The following is an 18,690-nucleotide window of genomic DNA, read 5'->3' on the forward strand; positions in this document are numbered from 1 at the left end:
GCTTTTGGGAGGGGTAAAATGTATATTTCGTATATATGTATATATATTATTTTTAACAAATTATCAAGTTACTTTCGCTATAATCTGTTATCACATACTAGTAACGCCATACTCTGCAGGTTGTTCAACTATAAATTTTAGCGTTACAAACATTACGGTACTACGTTATATTGTATTGTTTCTTTGTTAATGATGGAAGATGGAAATTAAAAAAAAAGAGAGAAAGAAACATATTATTCTTAAAGAGTTTTATTTTGAGAAAGTGGATTTTTTTTAAAATTGCACTTTGGATGTAAACTCCTAGGAGCTCGTTTCATGCTGCTGCTGCTTTGATAAATATGGGAATGAAATATTCAGTGCTCTTTCTTATTTTGTCTTTGCTTGTTTTAGAACTCCGATCGACATCATAAATAGGTCAAGTTGATGTATTATGAACATCAGTTTCACACAAAATGGAGGGTCTTCCTTTGTATACAGAGAGGGAGTGCGGGAAGGCTTGAATGGATCCTTTGAATTGTGGGTAACGTGTGATGAAAGCACTGTACTGCACTGTAGAAATTGAGTGACTAGCTGATCCACCGTTTCTGAAGAAAGACGTTTCGAAAATAAGTTAATACTAAATTTAAAAGATTCTGGTTTCAAGATTCATGTACTATTTTAATGTATGTGTTACGAATGGTAAACACTGCCGTCATCGTCCTTCATAGTGAGATAAAACTATAGAACGGTAAGTAACAACGTACATGGCAGTGGCAAGTGGCTGAAGTAACATTAGATGTGAATATTCATATGTTTTCAGGGTCAAATATTTGATACTATATTTCATATGCTATAGAGATCAGGATAGTCGGATTAACGTGGAGATAATTTAGTCAAGAACACAATAAGTTGTTCATTTCTGTATAATAATAAAAGTTGCTGACACTGCCAGGATGTGTACCGGTAAACTGCAAAAGTGCAACAAATCTCGGATACCTACTTGCACTTAAATACGTTCCTTTCTAATAATAATTTCTACTCACATACTATATTAATGATTTCACAATAAAATACTATTTATGAATACTTTGAGTACATTATTACAATTTTTTTTTTTTTTTTTTTTTTTTGCGCAAAATAATTACCAGAAAGACTGAAAGCAAAATGTTATACACATGAAGAACACGGTAACAAATATATGTAGGATAGTTTTGGAACTGGGGGGACCCAAATTAGTTTTTCTTTTCTCTTTTTTTTTTTTTTTTTTTTTTAAAAAAAAGGTTAATTCTAATTGCCGGGGTCAATACAAACCGTGAAAGTGAATACGGGCTATAAAATCCAGTAACTTGTTTTCCTGTAAATTGTAATAAAAGTAGGCCTGCCGGTGTAAGACAACGAACCCTGCGGGGCTTCTAACCCCGTTTGCTCGCTGTCGCTTCCTCAGCTATATTTTGTGAAGTAAGTAATTCTACACTCCCGTAATTAGAATTTATCCGAACAGTATGTTTACAGGAGAAATGAGTTTATGTTACGTGAGTAGGTAATAACTGCTAACCTAAACTAACGTAACCTAGTCTAATCTATCACTAAATACAGAAAATATAGCAAGAAAGTACGAATTTTAAGCAAGGAATTCTGGATACTCTCCGAAGATCGAAACCTAAACCGTGAAAAAAACTGAAAATATAGCAAATAAATACGAAAGTTAAGCAAAGGATTCTGGCCTCTCAAATCCAAAAATATGCCATATATATATAACTATAGTAGTAAAACTAACTTTTCCTCGTACTGGTTTACTTTTGGCGCACCACTAGAAATAATTGTTGAAAAATTATAATTCTTCCACTAATTTCCTTCTTATTGTTTTCTCAATAATTTGCGCTGAGCAATATGAAAATATCTTACTTGGCATAGATAAAATTCAACGGGACCATCAGGAATAATTGTTAAAGAATTACAGTTCTTTTACGATTTGCGTTTAAATACGTCGTTCGGATGTAACATAAAAACTACAGGGCAAGAAACAAACTAGTCTGTGCTAGGTGGCCACTAAAAGGCACGAATACTATCTGAGTCAGGTGGGGAGAAACTGGTGAGCCTTTGCAAGCGCGGGGGTGCGTCCGAAGGGAGCAAGCGAGTCAGCGACGGTGGGTACGCGTAGACGCGAGTAGTGGGGACAAATGGGTTTTGACAATGGTACTAGTTTCAGGAGCACTTCTCATAGTTTCATACTGCTATAGCTGCACTTGTAAAAATAAAATACATCATCTGTGCACTGTGCACAAATATGCTGCTGGTGGAAATTAGGAGAAATCTTTCATATGTACTCACTAATGTTATCCGTCATAAAAGTCTTGTTAGTTATTTTACACTAGTAACACTATACTTGTAAACAGGTATTGTATTAGTTTGTATTTAATTCTGTTAGCTGTAGAAATTTGTTCCTTATAAATATGTCTTTTCATGCTGAGCATTGAATTCTACTTGTATATCTTCCAAAATGTGGTCGCCAAAAGTAAAAACCAGCAGTCTTTCCTTTGTGAAAAAATAGTCTTCATACCTAATATTTTCTCTTGTAGGCGCACTCGGATTCCTTACTTGGAATAGTTAAAGCTGATGGCCGTAAACACAATATTTGTTCAAAGATTACAATTCATTTATTAATTATCTCCTAGGCCTAATTACTTTTAGGTTTAATAGCTCTAACTGTACAGTTTTATCTACAATATAACTGCAAATTTACATGGCATAAATTATATCCTTGCGAACTGATGTGTCATTAAAACTAAGGGTATTATTTAGTTTCTCCCCCCAGTCACTTGGTAGTGATTGCGGTTCGTTATTTGTTACTGTGATGTAATCATGAGTATAAATACAGTGTGGGCGTATGGCATGAAAACTGCAGCGCATAAAGCACAAACCAATTTGTGCTATGTGACCACAAGAAAAAAGCAGGGCAGGAACGTAGCAGGGGGTTGGGCAGGCGGAGCGGAGGCGACGGAGTGCGTCCGTAGGGTATACGCATAAACGAGGTCGTTCAGAACGGGTCACTGTAGGTCATAGTACCGGCTCCGGAGCAGTCGTTGAATGTGGGAGAGATACTAAATGTTATCCGAAACGAATACTCGTTTAAGTAAGTAAAACAGCTTGTGGTAGCTGGTCACTTGATGCTAGCATTGCATATATGAATTTCGGTTCTTGGCGGAGCGAAATTGGGTGTGCGCATAAAGAAAGACCAGTGCGAAAAATTTTCGAACCAGTGCTAGGTAATTTGCATTAGAAGTGGATAGTAGTGGAACGCATTTTTAACGCTCGCTCTATGTTCATAAATCACTTACGTGTTCTCTGCGTATCTACATGAATAAGTATCTTAAACATTACTGTTAGTTTACACCTGTAAATTTTAATAAAATTGCTCCCGGATGCGTAATGTGCAGTCAGAAACAATATTAAATATAGGTTAGAGGTATAAGAAATGATAGTAGCCTACATTATGAATCGGAATACGTACACTTAATATTGTTTCTCGTAGGTATAAGAAATGATAGCTCCAACCTATCTTAATATTGTTGTGACTGTACTCCTCAAATTTTACGGTGTGTAGCTTGAAAATCGTGAAAAATTGCGTCGAAATATTTCTTCAAATAATTCTGTAACGATTGATATTATTTGCAAACCGAAAATGGGATATAAATTGAAATTAAATCTTTAAGTTTTACGTCCCACGATTATGCCGGCTTGGCTAAAGGAGACTGTGATGATGAGAAATGAATGAAATGAGGGAAGTGGGAGGAAACGGAAGAACTCCGAGGAAACCCACGCACACTGTGTTTGTCCACCACAAAGTTCACTTGGCGCGAGCTGAAGTCGAACCAACGACCCCATGCACCAGAGGTGAACGCTCTACTACTGAGGCATCGCGGCGTTTGGGATATAAATTAAATATTATGTACAGAGTACTTAAGTTTGTTTCCTAGCTGATAAGTAACTAAACTTTTAATGTATATATAAGCACGAAAGGTTTTCTTTGTACGATAACGAGAAAAAAAAGTCAACTACGAAGTAGTTATTTTATTGAATATGGATCGCTATCGCCAAATGAGTATATAACCATGTCATATACAATAAATACGTAACGTTTAGCACTCTTGGCTTTTATGAAGTATCAACTATATTGGCAGGAAACTTACATACCATGTTGTTTTCAAATTTCCTGTCATATCTGGCATGAGTCATTTGTTACATGTGCGAGGTGAGGTGGGGTAGGCTTCGTTGGTATATGGTGGAGGATTTTGTTTTTCTATTTAAGGTTTATCTGCCGCGCATATTAAGAATCGGGGATTTTTTTTTTTTTTGTCATGTCTCTTAATGCATTGATAGTTGTGTTTGTTGGCTTATTTGAACTAATCGTCTCACGTGCCGCATGTGGAGGTTGAGAACGATGTCTTATTAATTTAATGATTACACGTTTTATGTTATAGAAATATAAACCCTTTGAGTTTTACGTCCCACAGTTATACCGGCTAGGCAAAAGGAGACTGATGATGTGAAATAATGGAATGGAATAGTGGAATGAAGAAAGTGAAAGAAAACGAGGCAGTTCACGTGGCGCGAGCTGGGATCGAACCAAGGACCCCATGCACCAGAGGAGAACGTTCTACCACTGAGCCACCGTGGCCCATCTTACACAAATAATCGACTCCTAATGAGTTTACAGCTCTTGTTCCCTTGCCAGTTTTCCATTATTTACTGTGTATGGCCGCACGAGAGAATTTGATATATGGCTCACCGGGAAGTGGCAGAGGAAAGTAGGCAAGTAGCACTGAGGGTTAGGATGCCTAAGGCATTTGAGCGGTCGTTATTTACAAAGTAATTTTAGAAAGTGCACAACGTAGTGAACATCCCTATTAACACAATGCATTTTAATCATGTGCAAATGGGAGGCACGGTGGCGCAGTGGTAGAACGCTTACCTCTGGTGCGCGGGGTCCCTGGTTTGATTCCCAGTGGAGTAAATTTGTGGTGGACAACATCGTGTCCGTGGGATTTCTCGAGGTTTTTCCCATTTCCTCCCCCTTTACCATTCCACCAAATCTTCTGTTATTATTCACTTGCCTTAATCATCCGTCTCCCACTGGCGTATAATTGTGGGACGCTAAATTGAAAGATTTGATTTCATATTTACAATTTTCAAATACATTTTGTCTTACGTTCCCAGATTTTGATGAAATTTGGTGCAGCTCTTTGTACCACTGGAAAATGGCAAACTTTGACTTTCAGGTTGATATATGAGCTGGTTTCGAAATTACAGGCCCCCGAAGTTCTCAAAATTTACCAAAAATCGCGTGAGTGACATTTGTTTGAGAGTGAATTAAAAGGTCTAGGACGTTGCTTAAGATGTCATTTTAAAGCGTATGAAAAGAATTTTCAGATTGTATATACTACAATATTTTTTAATTTATTTTATTTTTATTTTATTTTTTATTTTTTTAGAAAATTAAAAATTTTGAATTTGGTTTTCTCAAAAAGTAATACTGTCAAAACTATAGTCGGACTCTTATGAATGTATGTCAGAAGTTCTATTTTGGGATCAGTTTGTTACAAGAATTTCCACTTCCAAACGTGGAGTAGAAAATCGTTTTAATTTAGATTCTTGTTGTAAAATGGTTGGCAATAATAATTTTATGGCACAGGATGAGGCGCAAAGTAATCTCTGGATTAGTGAGCAAGTATGTATTGAAACTGAGTTTCTGTATTCACCTGGCCCATTTTCATCTTTTGCATACCCTGGGAAGCTAGATGTTCTGGATTCGTGCAGTGGATGTATTATGTAAAGCAGGGTTGGCAAAAACCATGGTTTTTATTGAAAAAACCGAGAAACCCAGTTTTTTGGTTTAAACCAGTTTTTTTTTTTTTTTTTTTGTTTGTTTGTTTAAATAATTTGCTCTTTGGATTTATATCACATATGAACAGGAATAAGTTTGTTTCGCCTTGGTGTTATTATGCAACAACCGGGTTATGCTGGAAGGGGTTACATAAGCTTAAAGCGGAATCCAAACAGCTTCTCGACTTACATCCGTGAGAAATTATCCTCCATTTGAACTCGAAACCGGGACTGATTGGCCACAAATGCGATACGTCTGCCGATTCACCAAGGACTCCTGGTAAAAATTCATTGTACAGATCTTTACATACTTGTTAATATAATTGTCAAGAGTCATTTCAGAAGGATAAAAAGATAAACAGTTGCACAATTGAAACCATTATAAAGAATTATATATCGACAATTTCAAAATACTGTAATAGTCCAAGTTTGTTCACGACGACTTTTATTACTACAAGTTAAAGAAATACAACGACTTAATGTGCATATCAGTAAGAAAAGTGAATAAAGATAAGAATATTTGAGCCGTTCGTTGAATACGTTAAGCTCTGACCCGTTGATACACAGATACCAAAGATGCTTCAGATTTCAATAAATGCCTCTTGTGGGATTTATATGACCCCTCCCTCCAAATAAGTACAATATTTCGATGTATTTTGTCAATAGTAAACATTATTAAAACGAAACAATATTTAGAATTTTTCATTGATTACACTTGTATAACAATAATAACAAAATATTAAAAAAATCACAGAAAAAACATTCATAAACTCATTTAAAAAAACCAAAAGTTACCTTTGTAGTATAATCTGTTTGAGTAATGAATGGGGAATTTAGGTCTAAATATAATACGAATAATATACGGGAGTGAAACCTGATAACCCTAAAATGTGTGTTCATCAAGATTTTACGAACATTTTTCGGTTTCTGGTTTAAACCAGTTTTTTTTTTTTTTTTTGTTTTGTTTTGTTTTGTTTTGTTTTGTTTTGTTTTGTTTTGTAAAAACCAGCTGGTTTAAAGCAGTCAACCCTGTGACCCCAACAGGCAGACTATACATCTTGTGTGCCATTGTGTGTCAAAGGTATTTTGACAATCGAGGAAAGCCTTCAAAGTTTATGCTAAAATAAGTTTTAAGTATTATCCAAAAACACCTTAACTTGGTCAATGTTTTTTTTTTTATTATTATTATTTTTTTACTACGGTGTGTTATTAATTTGATTTTAATACATGCTTATTTCTTTCGTGGGATTTTTTAAAAAAATATTTATTTAGTACAATGAAGACCATATACAGGGTGTCTACTGGTCATGAAAGTCATGAAAGTAATAAAAAAGTCATATATTTTGCTTAGTGGTCATGAAAGCCATGAAAAAGTCCTTTATTTACCCAACTGGTCATGAAAATCTGAAATCTCAGAGTATATTTTTATACTTCATACTTTTATACCTCATACTGCATGTACTGAAACAGTTGTATCAGATCAGTAATTGTGAGAATTTCTCCCACCAGTTAGTGCTGGCTAACTGGTACTTTACTGTCTTCCTAGCTGCTCCCCATTTCATCTTCTAGTCTCTGTAATATAGTGACAACTTTTTACTGTCCAACTTTCTGATCTGCTATTTCTTTACTTCTAAGAAGAGTACATAAAATGCAGATAAAAAACCTAGCTGAATGTAACGGGACTGTTCACAACATTTTTTTAAATCTATAGAACCTGATAAGCCTTAAACCCATACTTGAACCGCAATTAAAAATTTGTTTACTGCCTTTTAAATTGCTCTTGCATTTTAAAATTAGTTGTCAGCTAATCGACATTATGTACATTAGATAAATAAGAACATAATGTGATCTTCATCTTAACAGATGCACCACTGATGGTAGGGGTTTATTATTACTAATGGTAAATTTTTATCGCCATGATAATGAAAATTTGAACAAAAAGATCATGAAAAGTCATGAAAAAGTCATGAATTTACTTTCTGGTATTCCAGTAGACACCCTGATATATTAAACACTATTTTCAGCTCCACATTTGGAAGTAGAAACTCTTCTAACGAACGACCCTATGCTGATCCCAAAATAAAATTTTGGAAATACATTTATAAGGATTCTTTTATTTACGAACGTAATTCTAGATACAGCCGAAAACGCCAGTTTACACTGGAATATCTAACAAATCTATGAGAAAATAATAATAACAAAATAAAAACATGTAGTGATAGCAAGCAGGTTGACAATAGCTGACTAAAATTTATCCACTAAAATGACGTCGTAATGCAGAGTTACGTATAGGATATGCAGCTTCAGAATTAAATAAATCTATGGATGTATGACATTTTGTTGTATAGTTTAGGAAGTCTGAAGAACAGAGAACGTTAAACTATTGAAAGTCTAGGTCGTACTATATGAAAAAGGTGTGTGTTATGTGTTTTCCTGAATTATAATTCTGATAGTAGCGTTTCGGATCTGAACTGACCATGTGTTAATTTGTAGAGATATTTGAGATCACTGATTTTATGACGAGTGTCATGTAGTAGAATATTTAGTGTTCGTAACAGTTCGTACTTTGTCATCGCATGTGTGCGAAGTACTCTGAAACGTACCATTGCCAGGAAGAAGTTTAGAACTAAGTTTAGCCAGGATAGGTTTATGGGGCTGCCATTGTCCAGATAGGTGAACAATATTCCAATTCAATAGAAATTATTGCCTTGTAGAACGTTGCTTAGGAAGAGAGGTTCCGTATTTCTGTTAAGAGTTCATCCCGGCGAAATTAAAATACCGCTAATTTTACAGTAATTATGTGATATCTTCAAATAGATAAAAGATGATCGAAATGTGGAAGAATATTACATGAGATACCGTTATCACGACTCAGTTATCTGCTTTCGATTTCGAGCCATTTTGAAAATCGGCATTTATTTTCGCGTTTCTAAACAGCTGAAAACGGAAAGCCACTAGGTGACTTGTGATAACGGTACCTCACGCAAAATAATGTCTAGGGCGCTCTTGTTCCGTATTTCAATTATCTTTTATCTATTTGAAGATGTCACATAATTACTGTAAAATTAGCAGTATTTTAATTTCGCCAGATGAGGATTCTTAATATGTACAGACAGTACCGGATCTAAAAATTCCCCTCCGCAAAAAAAAATTGAAAAGTCCCCTATATATTCACAATACTCTTTTAATAGTATATTTTAATTAAATATTCCTATTGTTCTATTTGCTATGAAATAGAGATTCAAATACTTACGTTTTAGAAGAAATCCTTCCTCCTCGACTTAATCTCCGTGAACTCCCGTATAAGATCTCTCTTTTCAATGGTCGAAGCCCTTACCAACATTCTTAAGTCGCTCGTTCTCTCTTGTGTCGTTGGCACCTTAAATAGCCCATGATACTCTTTAAGACAGAATGAGCTTTCAGCGGAAGCAACAGTCACGGATAAATTCAGGAATAAAGCAAGAGTAGTCTAAACTTCAAGATAAACTTGGGATAATAATATTAAACTCGACGTATAGAGATACCGCCAATTCAAGAACAGTGTTGATCTTTAAAATATAGCTTTTAAGTCCAGTGCGAAGGGAAATTAGTTCCAATGGTAGCGACGGGCGCCAATCTCTTACTGGTACTTCTTTTGTAGTTTTCAGACTTCACTAAAATTTCTTCGATTGAAAGTTTCATAAGTACTTTCGGGAATATGATTGAAAATTCATCAAAGAATTGTTTGTAACTATGTAAAACGGTTCTCTATATCATTGTACGTGATGTCTAGAAGTCTGTTGTATACATTAAATCTGAAGCAAGCCTCTCTGTCCGAAAACCGATGATCTTCTACCAGTTCATGGAAGTGTTTTCTCACTTTGAGTTGCCTTTTTTTTTCTACGAACACAGGGCTGACTTTCCACTTCGGAGCAACAGCTGTCCCCTCTTGTTATATTATATAGTAGGCTGTTCTTTTCTCAGTTTCTCCAATTCCTCTCGGCTCTCTTCAAGAGTGCGTAAAACTTTCTTAAGTCAATTTGTTTAGTCTGGAGAAGTTGCGATTCGATGTTCAGTTGTGAAAATATTTTTGGCAGTACCACAGTGAGAAACACAAAATCGAAGGAATTCATGGCTTTCACTAATCGCTCTGCTTCTGATACCTCGTTAGCCTTCTTACTTGTCAGTGAAAGTTTTCGGAGAGTTTTTAATACAGTTTACCTCAACCTGATAGGTACACTGGATTGATACCGTGAGGCCCATCTGATTGGATTGAGCTTCTTCAAAGTGACATCTGATTCCCCAGTCAATGATGACAGAATATCCCACCTATTTAGACTTCGGCCAAAAAATATATACAAAATCTGGAGCGTAGTCAAGTAACTGGTAACTTCTTTTACACCTTTGACTGCATCATTAATGACAAGGTTTAGATTATGTACCGCGCAGTGAATATATAGCTCGTTCCTCAGTTTCTTGAAGTCTCATCTGAACACCTGAGTAAGCACTGTTCATCACTGCAGCGCCATCATATCCCTGCCCTCTGCATTTTTTCACATACAATCCCAATTTCTCCAGAGGACAATGCACCAAACTGAGTTAACTGACCAGATCGCTACCAATCGAATTATGCCCACCCACTTCCGCAGTGTTGCAACTCTTGCAAGAGCCACAATGTACAGATAAGATTATTTTTAAACCCTTCGAAAGTACGAGACATCTCGTCTGTCGTTGTCAGTCCAGGTAGCTCATTACTTGCTTCAAGTAATTCAACTATTGTGAAAATATCACTGTTTTTCAGGTGTTTTAAAGGCAAGGTGGAGGGGGCCTTTAAAAGATCTTGGGCCCCTTAGGGTCCGCGCCCCCCGCACCGCGGGGTCTTGCGGTTGATAGATCCGGCACTTTGTACAGAAGTCCTAGTATGCGCATCGATTGCTTAGTGATACTCATTATGTGTTCAGTGAAAGTTAGTTTTGTGTCAAAGGTAACTCCGAGATCCTTATGACTATTGCCTCTTGTAATGGGCGAACCATTTGTATTGTATGAGGTGTGTACAACTTTTTCTTCTAATATTGTTTTATAATGTTCTGAAAATTTCCTAAAAGAAAATTACTTTCTGAGAAAACAAATTGATTTATTTTTTAGTTTTCGAAAAAATATTTTTAAAAATCTATTATGTACTACCGGAAAACTCTTGTCATAAGCTTAAATTGGTACCTTTAGGTCCTTGAGATCAGCCGCAAATGTCAATCGAGCAAATGATGCGAAGCTTTTGGTAAATTTTGAGAACTTTGGGGCCTGTAATTTTCAGACTGGTTAACAAATTAACTTGAGATGTCCGTTTGAAAAAATGAAATCTTTCAGTTTTACGTCCGACAGTTATGCCGGCTAGGCTCAAGGAGACGGTGATGATGATAAATGAAGGAAATTGTGGAATGAAGAAAGTGGGAGGAAACGTAAGAACCTTGAGTAAACCCACACACGGCGTATGTCCACCAAGAAGTACACTTGGCGCGAGCTGGGATTGAATCAAGGACCCCAAGCACCACTGGTGAACGCTCTACCACTGATCCACCGCGGCTCTAGATACATGTCCGTTTGTTCCACACATTGATGTTAGCGATCAGAATATAAAATATCACTGCAAACGTTTGCTGGACTGCATTTTGTACATTTTTTAAAAAGCAATTCTTGCATAATAATTCATCAGTAGATTTTCAGCAATGCAGTTTAGGCTTCAACACATTTAAGTCTTGATGCTAATCTAAATATCTTATATTTTATTTTGCGTGTTAAAATAAGGTTTAAAATTGCTAAATGGGTTTCTAAGAAAAAAGAGACTGTCCAACCATTTGGAAAAGGACTGTGCAGCAGTGTTCGTTGCTTTGCTTAAGAAAATTTCCCTCAACTGGCTCAAAATTTTCCCTTTCCTTACTAGATTTTCCCTACATTGTTCAGTGTCCAATTCCTATGACAGAAATTATGTGATAAGATTAATTTATCTGCAGTAAAGGGAGTGCGAACAACATTTGTTTCATTCATTTGTCTTTTGCTTCTTAATTATTTTCCTTTTCCTTCAGCTTTTTTCTTCGTTAATACACAGAAATACTCCCAGCCAAGAATGGATGCAAATTATGCTACTTTGTATACACTTTTGCTATTCGAGCTCCTTCGTGGCTAAGCGGTTAGCGTACGTGCCTTTGACGTGGGAGATCCAGGTTCGATTCCCGGCGGGAGCTCATGTGGTTCGGATTTCACGTTAATCAGTAGGTCCATGTCTCATATAACCTCGCTGCTAAAAGGGGCGCTAAACTAAAATCAACTCAACACTTTTGCTACTGTATTGGTTTATTTGTGAAGAAAAAAGAAAAATTTAAGCATTTATATTGGTCAATCTGTCAGCACGAGAATTTCGTTGGATTTTCACGTTTTATTGAAAAATTCCCTTTTTGCTAAGTTTACCTATGAAATTCCCCTAGATAGGGGAACTTTTCCCCACACTACGACACTGCTGTGCAGTCAATATTATTCAAAGTGGGGTATCTGTTCACAAGGCATTTATTTATTTATTTATTTATTTATTTAGTTTATAGGTAGTTGTGAGTACTTCAAATTATATGCTCGTAGTCAAACTTCCTCTATGAAAATTGTTGCGTGAGTGTCTTAGGATTCAGAAACATGGATTTTTTGAATAGGGCACATACTAGTTCCTAAATGAAGTCTTAATCCGACTATGGTAGGTCCCATAGTATTGTAGCTGTGGATCTCTATAAAGTTCATTTTTTCCAGTTTTCGGCGGCCTATAACTCCGAAAGGAAGCATTTGTGCACCGAGGTTGGTCTAAAGTTTTTATCTTATCTTAGTGTCAGGAATCACCTCCCAAATCTTGTCGATGTTGTTTTGAAACACTATGGATATGTGTGTATACAATAGTCTTCATTAGTTTGCTGGTCTTTTCCTTATATTAATTTTTATTTCATTTTAATTTTGCTTATTTCTTGAAGTTTAACGTCCTTTTGAACACCGAGACTACATGTGGTATGGATCCACGGTTTCATTACAGTCCAAACCATGTTACCACGTGCGTGCTGGCAGTAGACCAGCTGAGAGTTCTTTTTGTTAAGACGACACCTTCCATCGCAGCGGTGCCCTAAACATTTATTTTTTTTTTCCTTTTTGTACTGGACATCGTAACAAATAGTTTGCTTTAGATAATAAGACCAGCGCAAGATGAGAATTTTCAATTATGTAACGTAAGAGAACTCCTTAACCCTCTTTGGTGCATGGGGTCTTGGGTTCGATCCCAGCTCGCACCAAGTGAATTTTGTGGTAGACTAACATCGTGTGTGTGGGCTTTCTCGGGGTTGTCCCGTTTCCTCCCACTTTCTTCATTCCCACTTTCATTCATTTTTCATCACCATCTCCTTTAGCCTAACCGGCATAACCATGGGATGTAAAACTTAAGGACTCTTTAACCTACTTGCACTATGCGTAGAACAGAAACAATAATTGAAACTTCTGTATAGCCCTTTGTACTTTTTTTTTTTTTTTTAATGATAAATGGAGGAAGCAGCCGATTTTTGTCACATCGATTTCTTTATTGGTGCGAATTCAATAATATGTAAAGAGTGAAAAATGCGTGACGGGACCAGAAATCGAACCAGAGTGTCCGGGATACCATGCAGATAGGTTAATCCTTACACCATCCAATCCTCTCCCAGAACATACATACATTCTATAATTTCATAGGAGACCGCAGCTTAGCTCCTATTAAAAGCTTTGCTACCATTGAATCTGCATCTGTAGAGGAATAGGTATTTTAAAACCTGTATTTTCCTCCATTTATCAATCTATAAATATAATTGAACTGTCAGTGGTATTCTATAGATAAAATGGTGGATTGTTTAAGCAGAGCAGAAGTTGCGATACAGTCTGTGTAGTCTTAATGGCTGAGCACCGACTTCAGAAGATGATTGAATGTATAGCTGCACATTAAGAGGGCTAGTTAATGTTGTTATTGACCCATAAACACGGTAAGCCGTTCGAATTCCGATCCAGTCGTACTTTTTTTTTTTTTTTTTTTTTTTTTTTTGCTGTGTTTAGTTGAAAAAGTCCAGAAGTTCGTAAAGAATAGAAGATTTACAGGAGAAATGAGTTGAAGTAACGGAATTGTAGTTAGTTTCTGTGTCATTTAAGAATAGAACTGTAATACATGTTGTAGAATTGAGAAATGCAAACCGCCGTAGAGACTATATGTACTTACCAAAGCCCACATAAGGGAATATGAATACAATGATGCAAGTAGTGAACCTAACGTAATCTAATTAAACCTAACCTAAGCTAAACGAACCTAATATTAACAGAATTAAGCGAAATATTATCATTTTTTCGAAAATAAGGCTGGATCCCTTTATAACTAAACATAGGCACTTTTTTTTCCATTCCTTGTATGTCATAGTCTGTTGTTCTTTGTAAGGGTGATAAATAAGTTGACTATAGCATTTAGAGAGAAACAGCCTTTAGAAACATAATTAATTAATATAACGAGAAATAAGATCTTCTGTGAATTCTGTATTCAATTTCTTTACTATTGTAAAATTTCCGGTAATTTTGAACTACCGAAAAAGAAGCTTTTTTTTTTCTTTCGAAAAAAATATAAAATTTGGAAAAATAAGGTTTTTTTCGTATATAATTTCACAGAATGTACATTCCCTTTAATTAACTTCCAAATTTAATAATTGCAGTTTCAAATATGATTACTAGGATGAATGAAATAATACTGTTAGCCAGTAGTAATGGCATTGATTGGAGAAAGAGTGAGATTTTGATTAAACTTTGATCTATGATTAAATCTATTAAACTCGATCATTACGAGTAGAGCCTTGAAGCTTTATAGTAGTAGTTCCGTGTTCGCTAGCTGGCAGATAAGACAGGAGTGTGCAAGATTCGAACCCTAAAGAGGAAACTGTGGTCTTAAAAGTTGTGTTGCTGTTCTTCAACTCTACGAACCTATGAAGCGTAGAATCTAAATTTTGTATTCTTCCTGTACCTTAGGCTGACTATAAGATGAAAGTTTACAAAATATTACTCCTAACGAAGAAAACGGGATGAACGTGTTAATTCCTGTGAAATCGACTTGCATCAACAGCTGTATTGAAACGTTAAAAAAAAAAAAAAAAAAAAAAGCATGTATCTTTCAAGTATTTTCTATAAACCACATTCTTCCCGTGCGAGCTTTGGCCACTCTTTGTTAATTATTTTAGAATTTGGAGTAGACGTGATGATTGTAATGGGACATACGGATTTTTTTTTAAATCTTTAATTCCAGTATTTTCATCATTTACTGTACTCGAATATTCTGTATGACCGTATCACGAATATTTTGTATTTTAGAACTTCTGTATAATTTAGAACTTCTGTATAGTCCTTCATTTAATTTTTAAATCGATCTCAACGACAATATATGGGGACAGGTGTCTAAGTGGTACAGCGTTGACCTCTGGTTCGATTCCAGCTCGCACGAAGCGGCTTTGTGGAGAAACACCGTGTTCGTGGGTTTTCTCGGGTTCTCCGATTTCCTCCCACTTTATTAATTTCTCCGTTGCATTCATTTTTCATCCTTACCGTCTCCTTTAGCCTGACCGGCATAACCGTGGAACGTAAAAGTTAAAGATTCATTTCATTTCAACGACATTATGTATATCGTATGACAGAAGTCGAAAAATCTCGAGCGCCAAGTCTCAATGGCGTCTGGAAATACGAGTGCAGGCAGCTAATTTTGAGACCAAAATATATATTATATATATAGCCGTATGTATCAAATTGGATTTTTATTATTGTGGCGCCTGGTTTTAGATTTCCGAACTGGTGTCTTGGTCACGAATTTATTGGAGCTCACCATGAATCGTACCCGGCTTCTCGTGCACGAAAGGCGTACGTGCTAAGCAGTAAACCAACAGGAAGGCTTGGGCACTGTCGTACTTGGTTCACAGAACACGTTCGATCTGGATCAAATTTGGCTTGAAGGTAGATATTGATTTGCTGAGTAAGCAAGTTATTTTTTTTAACTAACATACTCTTTAACTTCCCAAATGTTGCGTTCTTTTTTTTTTTTTTCTGACCTTTTTCAGGATACATAGATATATAGATACAGGATGTTACAAAAATTTGTCCCCATATTTTGGGAATAGATTTCTTACATCAAAATAAGAAAAAAAAAAAAGTTCAAATGAACTTGTAGTCGAAAGGGCATAGTTTCGTAGTTATAACGTGCCGAAAACGTGAAAGAATGAACTTTAAAGGTCCATAGTTCCACTACTATAGGACCAATCGTAGTCGGGTCAAGACATCACTGAGGAACTAGTATGTGAACTATCCAAATATCCCTGTTCCAGAACCTCCGGCACCTGCACAATCATTTTTGAAAGGCTGTTTCGGAGTACTTGATCACTCTCCACCTACCTCTCTAAAAATTGGTGTCCAACTACTGGAGCATTCTTAAACATAGATATTTGGCCGATAGGTCCCATAGTAGTGGAGCTATGAACTTTTGAGATTCATTTGTTTCACGTTTTCGGCACCCTATAACTCCTAAGCTATTTCACTTTTGAGCATGGGTCCATATGAACTTCTTTTTTTTTTTCCTTATTTTGATGTGAGGAATCTGTTCTCAAACTATTGTCACTCATTTTTGTAACACCCTGTACAAGGTGTTATATACCCAAAATTTTGTATTTTTTTTTTTTTTTTCGATCCTTTACAACACTACTTTTCACCAGTAACATAACTCCTTTCCGTTGAAGCACTGTTGCACTCGAAAATTCGGTTTCCATATTATTGTCAGATACTTCGGCTGAGTTATGAAAGTTATGCTTTAATATAAGAATAGGAACATTAATACTGTCAGTCCGGGGCATTTAAAGCACATTTCAAGAGCATTTCAAAAATTTTATAAACTCTCTTTTGTTTGCGCATAGCGGAATAAAAGTTTCAGAAGGAAAGATAGATAGCCTGTTCGTATGTCTGATTGACCGTATTGCATATTTATGGTCTTTTTTATCCGACATAAGGAAACTCATATGTTAATACGCTCATCGCCAAATAAGTTTTCTCGTGGACAAACACCTTCTGCGTGGGTTTTCTCACGTTCGTTCTTTTTCCTCCCACTTTCCTTGTTCTCTCATTGCAATCCATCTCATCATTACCTTCAGCCTCGGTGTATAATCATGCTACGTTAAACTTTTTTAAAAAATACACACATAATACTCAAAAACACATACACATTCATAATATCTACAGTATATTTGCGGTTACTTAATTTAACGTTTGTCTATTCATAATATTGTAGCTATACTCGGAGAAAAATAAGAGACAGATTTACATTTAGAGAACCACGTGTTGGCTGTTGCCATGTCGTGAGCATACACCTGCGTTCCTTCCACTTTGCTTGACAAGCTTCTGAAAATGTTGCAAAGCGGCAACATTGTAGTGTTGTTGTTCCTTTCTACAGAAAGGGGTCGTGGTGGCTCAGTTGTAGAACGTTCACCTCTGGTAGATGGGGTCTTTGGTTCGGTCCCAACTCGCGCAGTGGTCAACAAACACCGTGTGCGTGGGTTTCCTCGGGTTTTTTCCGTTTCCTTCCACTTTATTTCATTCATTTCTCATCATCACCATCTCCTATAGCCTAACCGGCGTAATCGTGGGACGTAAAACTTAAAAGATTTCATTTTATTTCATTTTTCGTTTCTGATTTTACGTATTGTATAACACGTATGTGCAATTTTTTTTCTTTGTATGCTGCTGTTACCATCTCATAATTCAACACCTCACTTTGAGCAATATATTGCACTCATATTTCTTATGGCATTTTCTGTTATGTTACTTCCTTTCTCGGAGAACATACAGCATCTTCTGTCTTGTATTATTTCCATCACGTATCTTGGAAGTAGTATATAGGGTGTTTCAAAACAACGCCGACAACGTTTGGGAGCTGATTCCTGACACCAAGATAAGACAAAAAGTATAGACAAACCGGAGCACAAATGCTTCCTTTCGGAGTTATAGGCTGCCGATAACATGAAAAAATGAATATGATCTTGAAGCTTTGCTGGCGTCTACTATTAATCCAATGTTCTCGGGATTGCTGCCAGAGTGAGTGTTGCTGTGCTGAGCTTTCGTTACCATACAGCGGCAACATCTTCAGAGCTAAGAAGATGTTGCTAAGAAGAACATGAAAAAATGAACTTTAAAGGTCCATGGCTCCCAAACTATGGGACCTACCGTAGTCGGGTCAAGACTTCACTTAGGAATTAATATGTGCGCTATCCAAAAATACATGTTTCAGAATCCTAAGGTCTTCACGCAACAATTTTTATAGAGGAATTTGGCTACAGACATATAATTTGAAGTACTCACCAACTACCTCTATAAAAAATTGTTGCGGAAGTACTACAGGATTCTGAAATTTGGAAAGGGCGCGTATAAGTTTGTAAGTGAAATCTTGACCCGACGACGAAAGATCCCATAGTTTTGGAGCTGTGGAACGTTAAAGAGCTTTTTTGTTTGTTTTCGGCAGCCTGTACTACGAAAGGGAGCATTTGTTCACCCAGGTTGGTCTATAGTTTTTTTCTTATTTTAGTGTCAGGAATCGTCTCCCAAATATTGTGGGTGTTGTTTTGAAACACCCTGTATATGGAAAGTGCAGTGTGCCTGCACTGGAGTCTCAGGATTTTTTTTACGTACTATCCGTTTCCACATAACTGATTTGTTTTGCTACACATGTTAAATTTGATGCAAGTCTAATTTATTTGGGTTGATTTTGTTGAACAAAATACTGAATTTACCATAGTG

At 36.2% G+C, this 18,690-nt stretch overlaps 1 protein-coding gene across 3 annotated transcripts in view; it reads left to right on the forward strand.

Annotated features, from left to right (window-relative positions):
* The first annotated feature begins 264 nt into the window (after window positions 1-264).
* The window catches only part of LOC145691081 (uncharacterized), a 90,457-nt gene continuing 72,031 nt past the window's right edge, over window positions 265-18,690 (forward strand). Inside the window, exon 1 of one of the 3 annotated variants that reach the window (XM_081766748.1) lies at window positions 265-727. The gene's annotated coding sequence lies outside the window, so the exon portion shown is untranslated. The other 2 variants (XM_081766751.1, XM_081766750.1) reach the window with 2 other exon arrangements.

Source organism: Thermobia domestica, chromosome 7 (genome assembly GCF_964235325.1).
Source record: "Thermobia domestica chromosome 7, izTheDome1.hap1.1, whole genome shotgun sequence".
NCBI lineage: Eukaryota > Metazoa > Arthropoda > Insecta > Zygentoma > Lepismatidae > Thermobia > Thermobia domestica.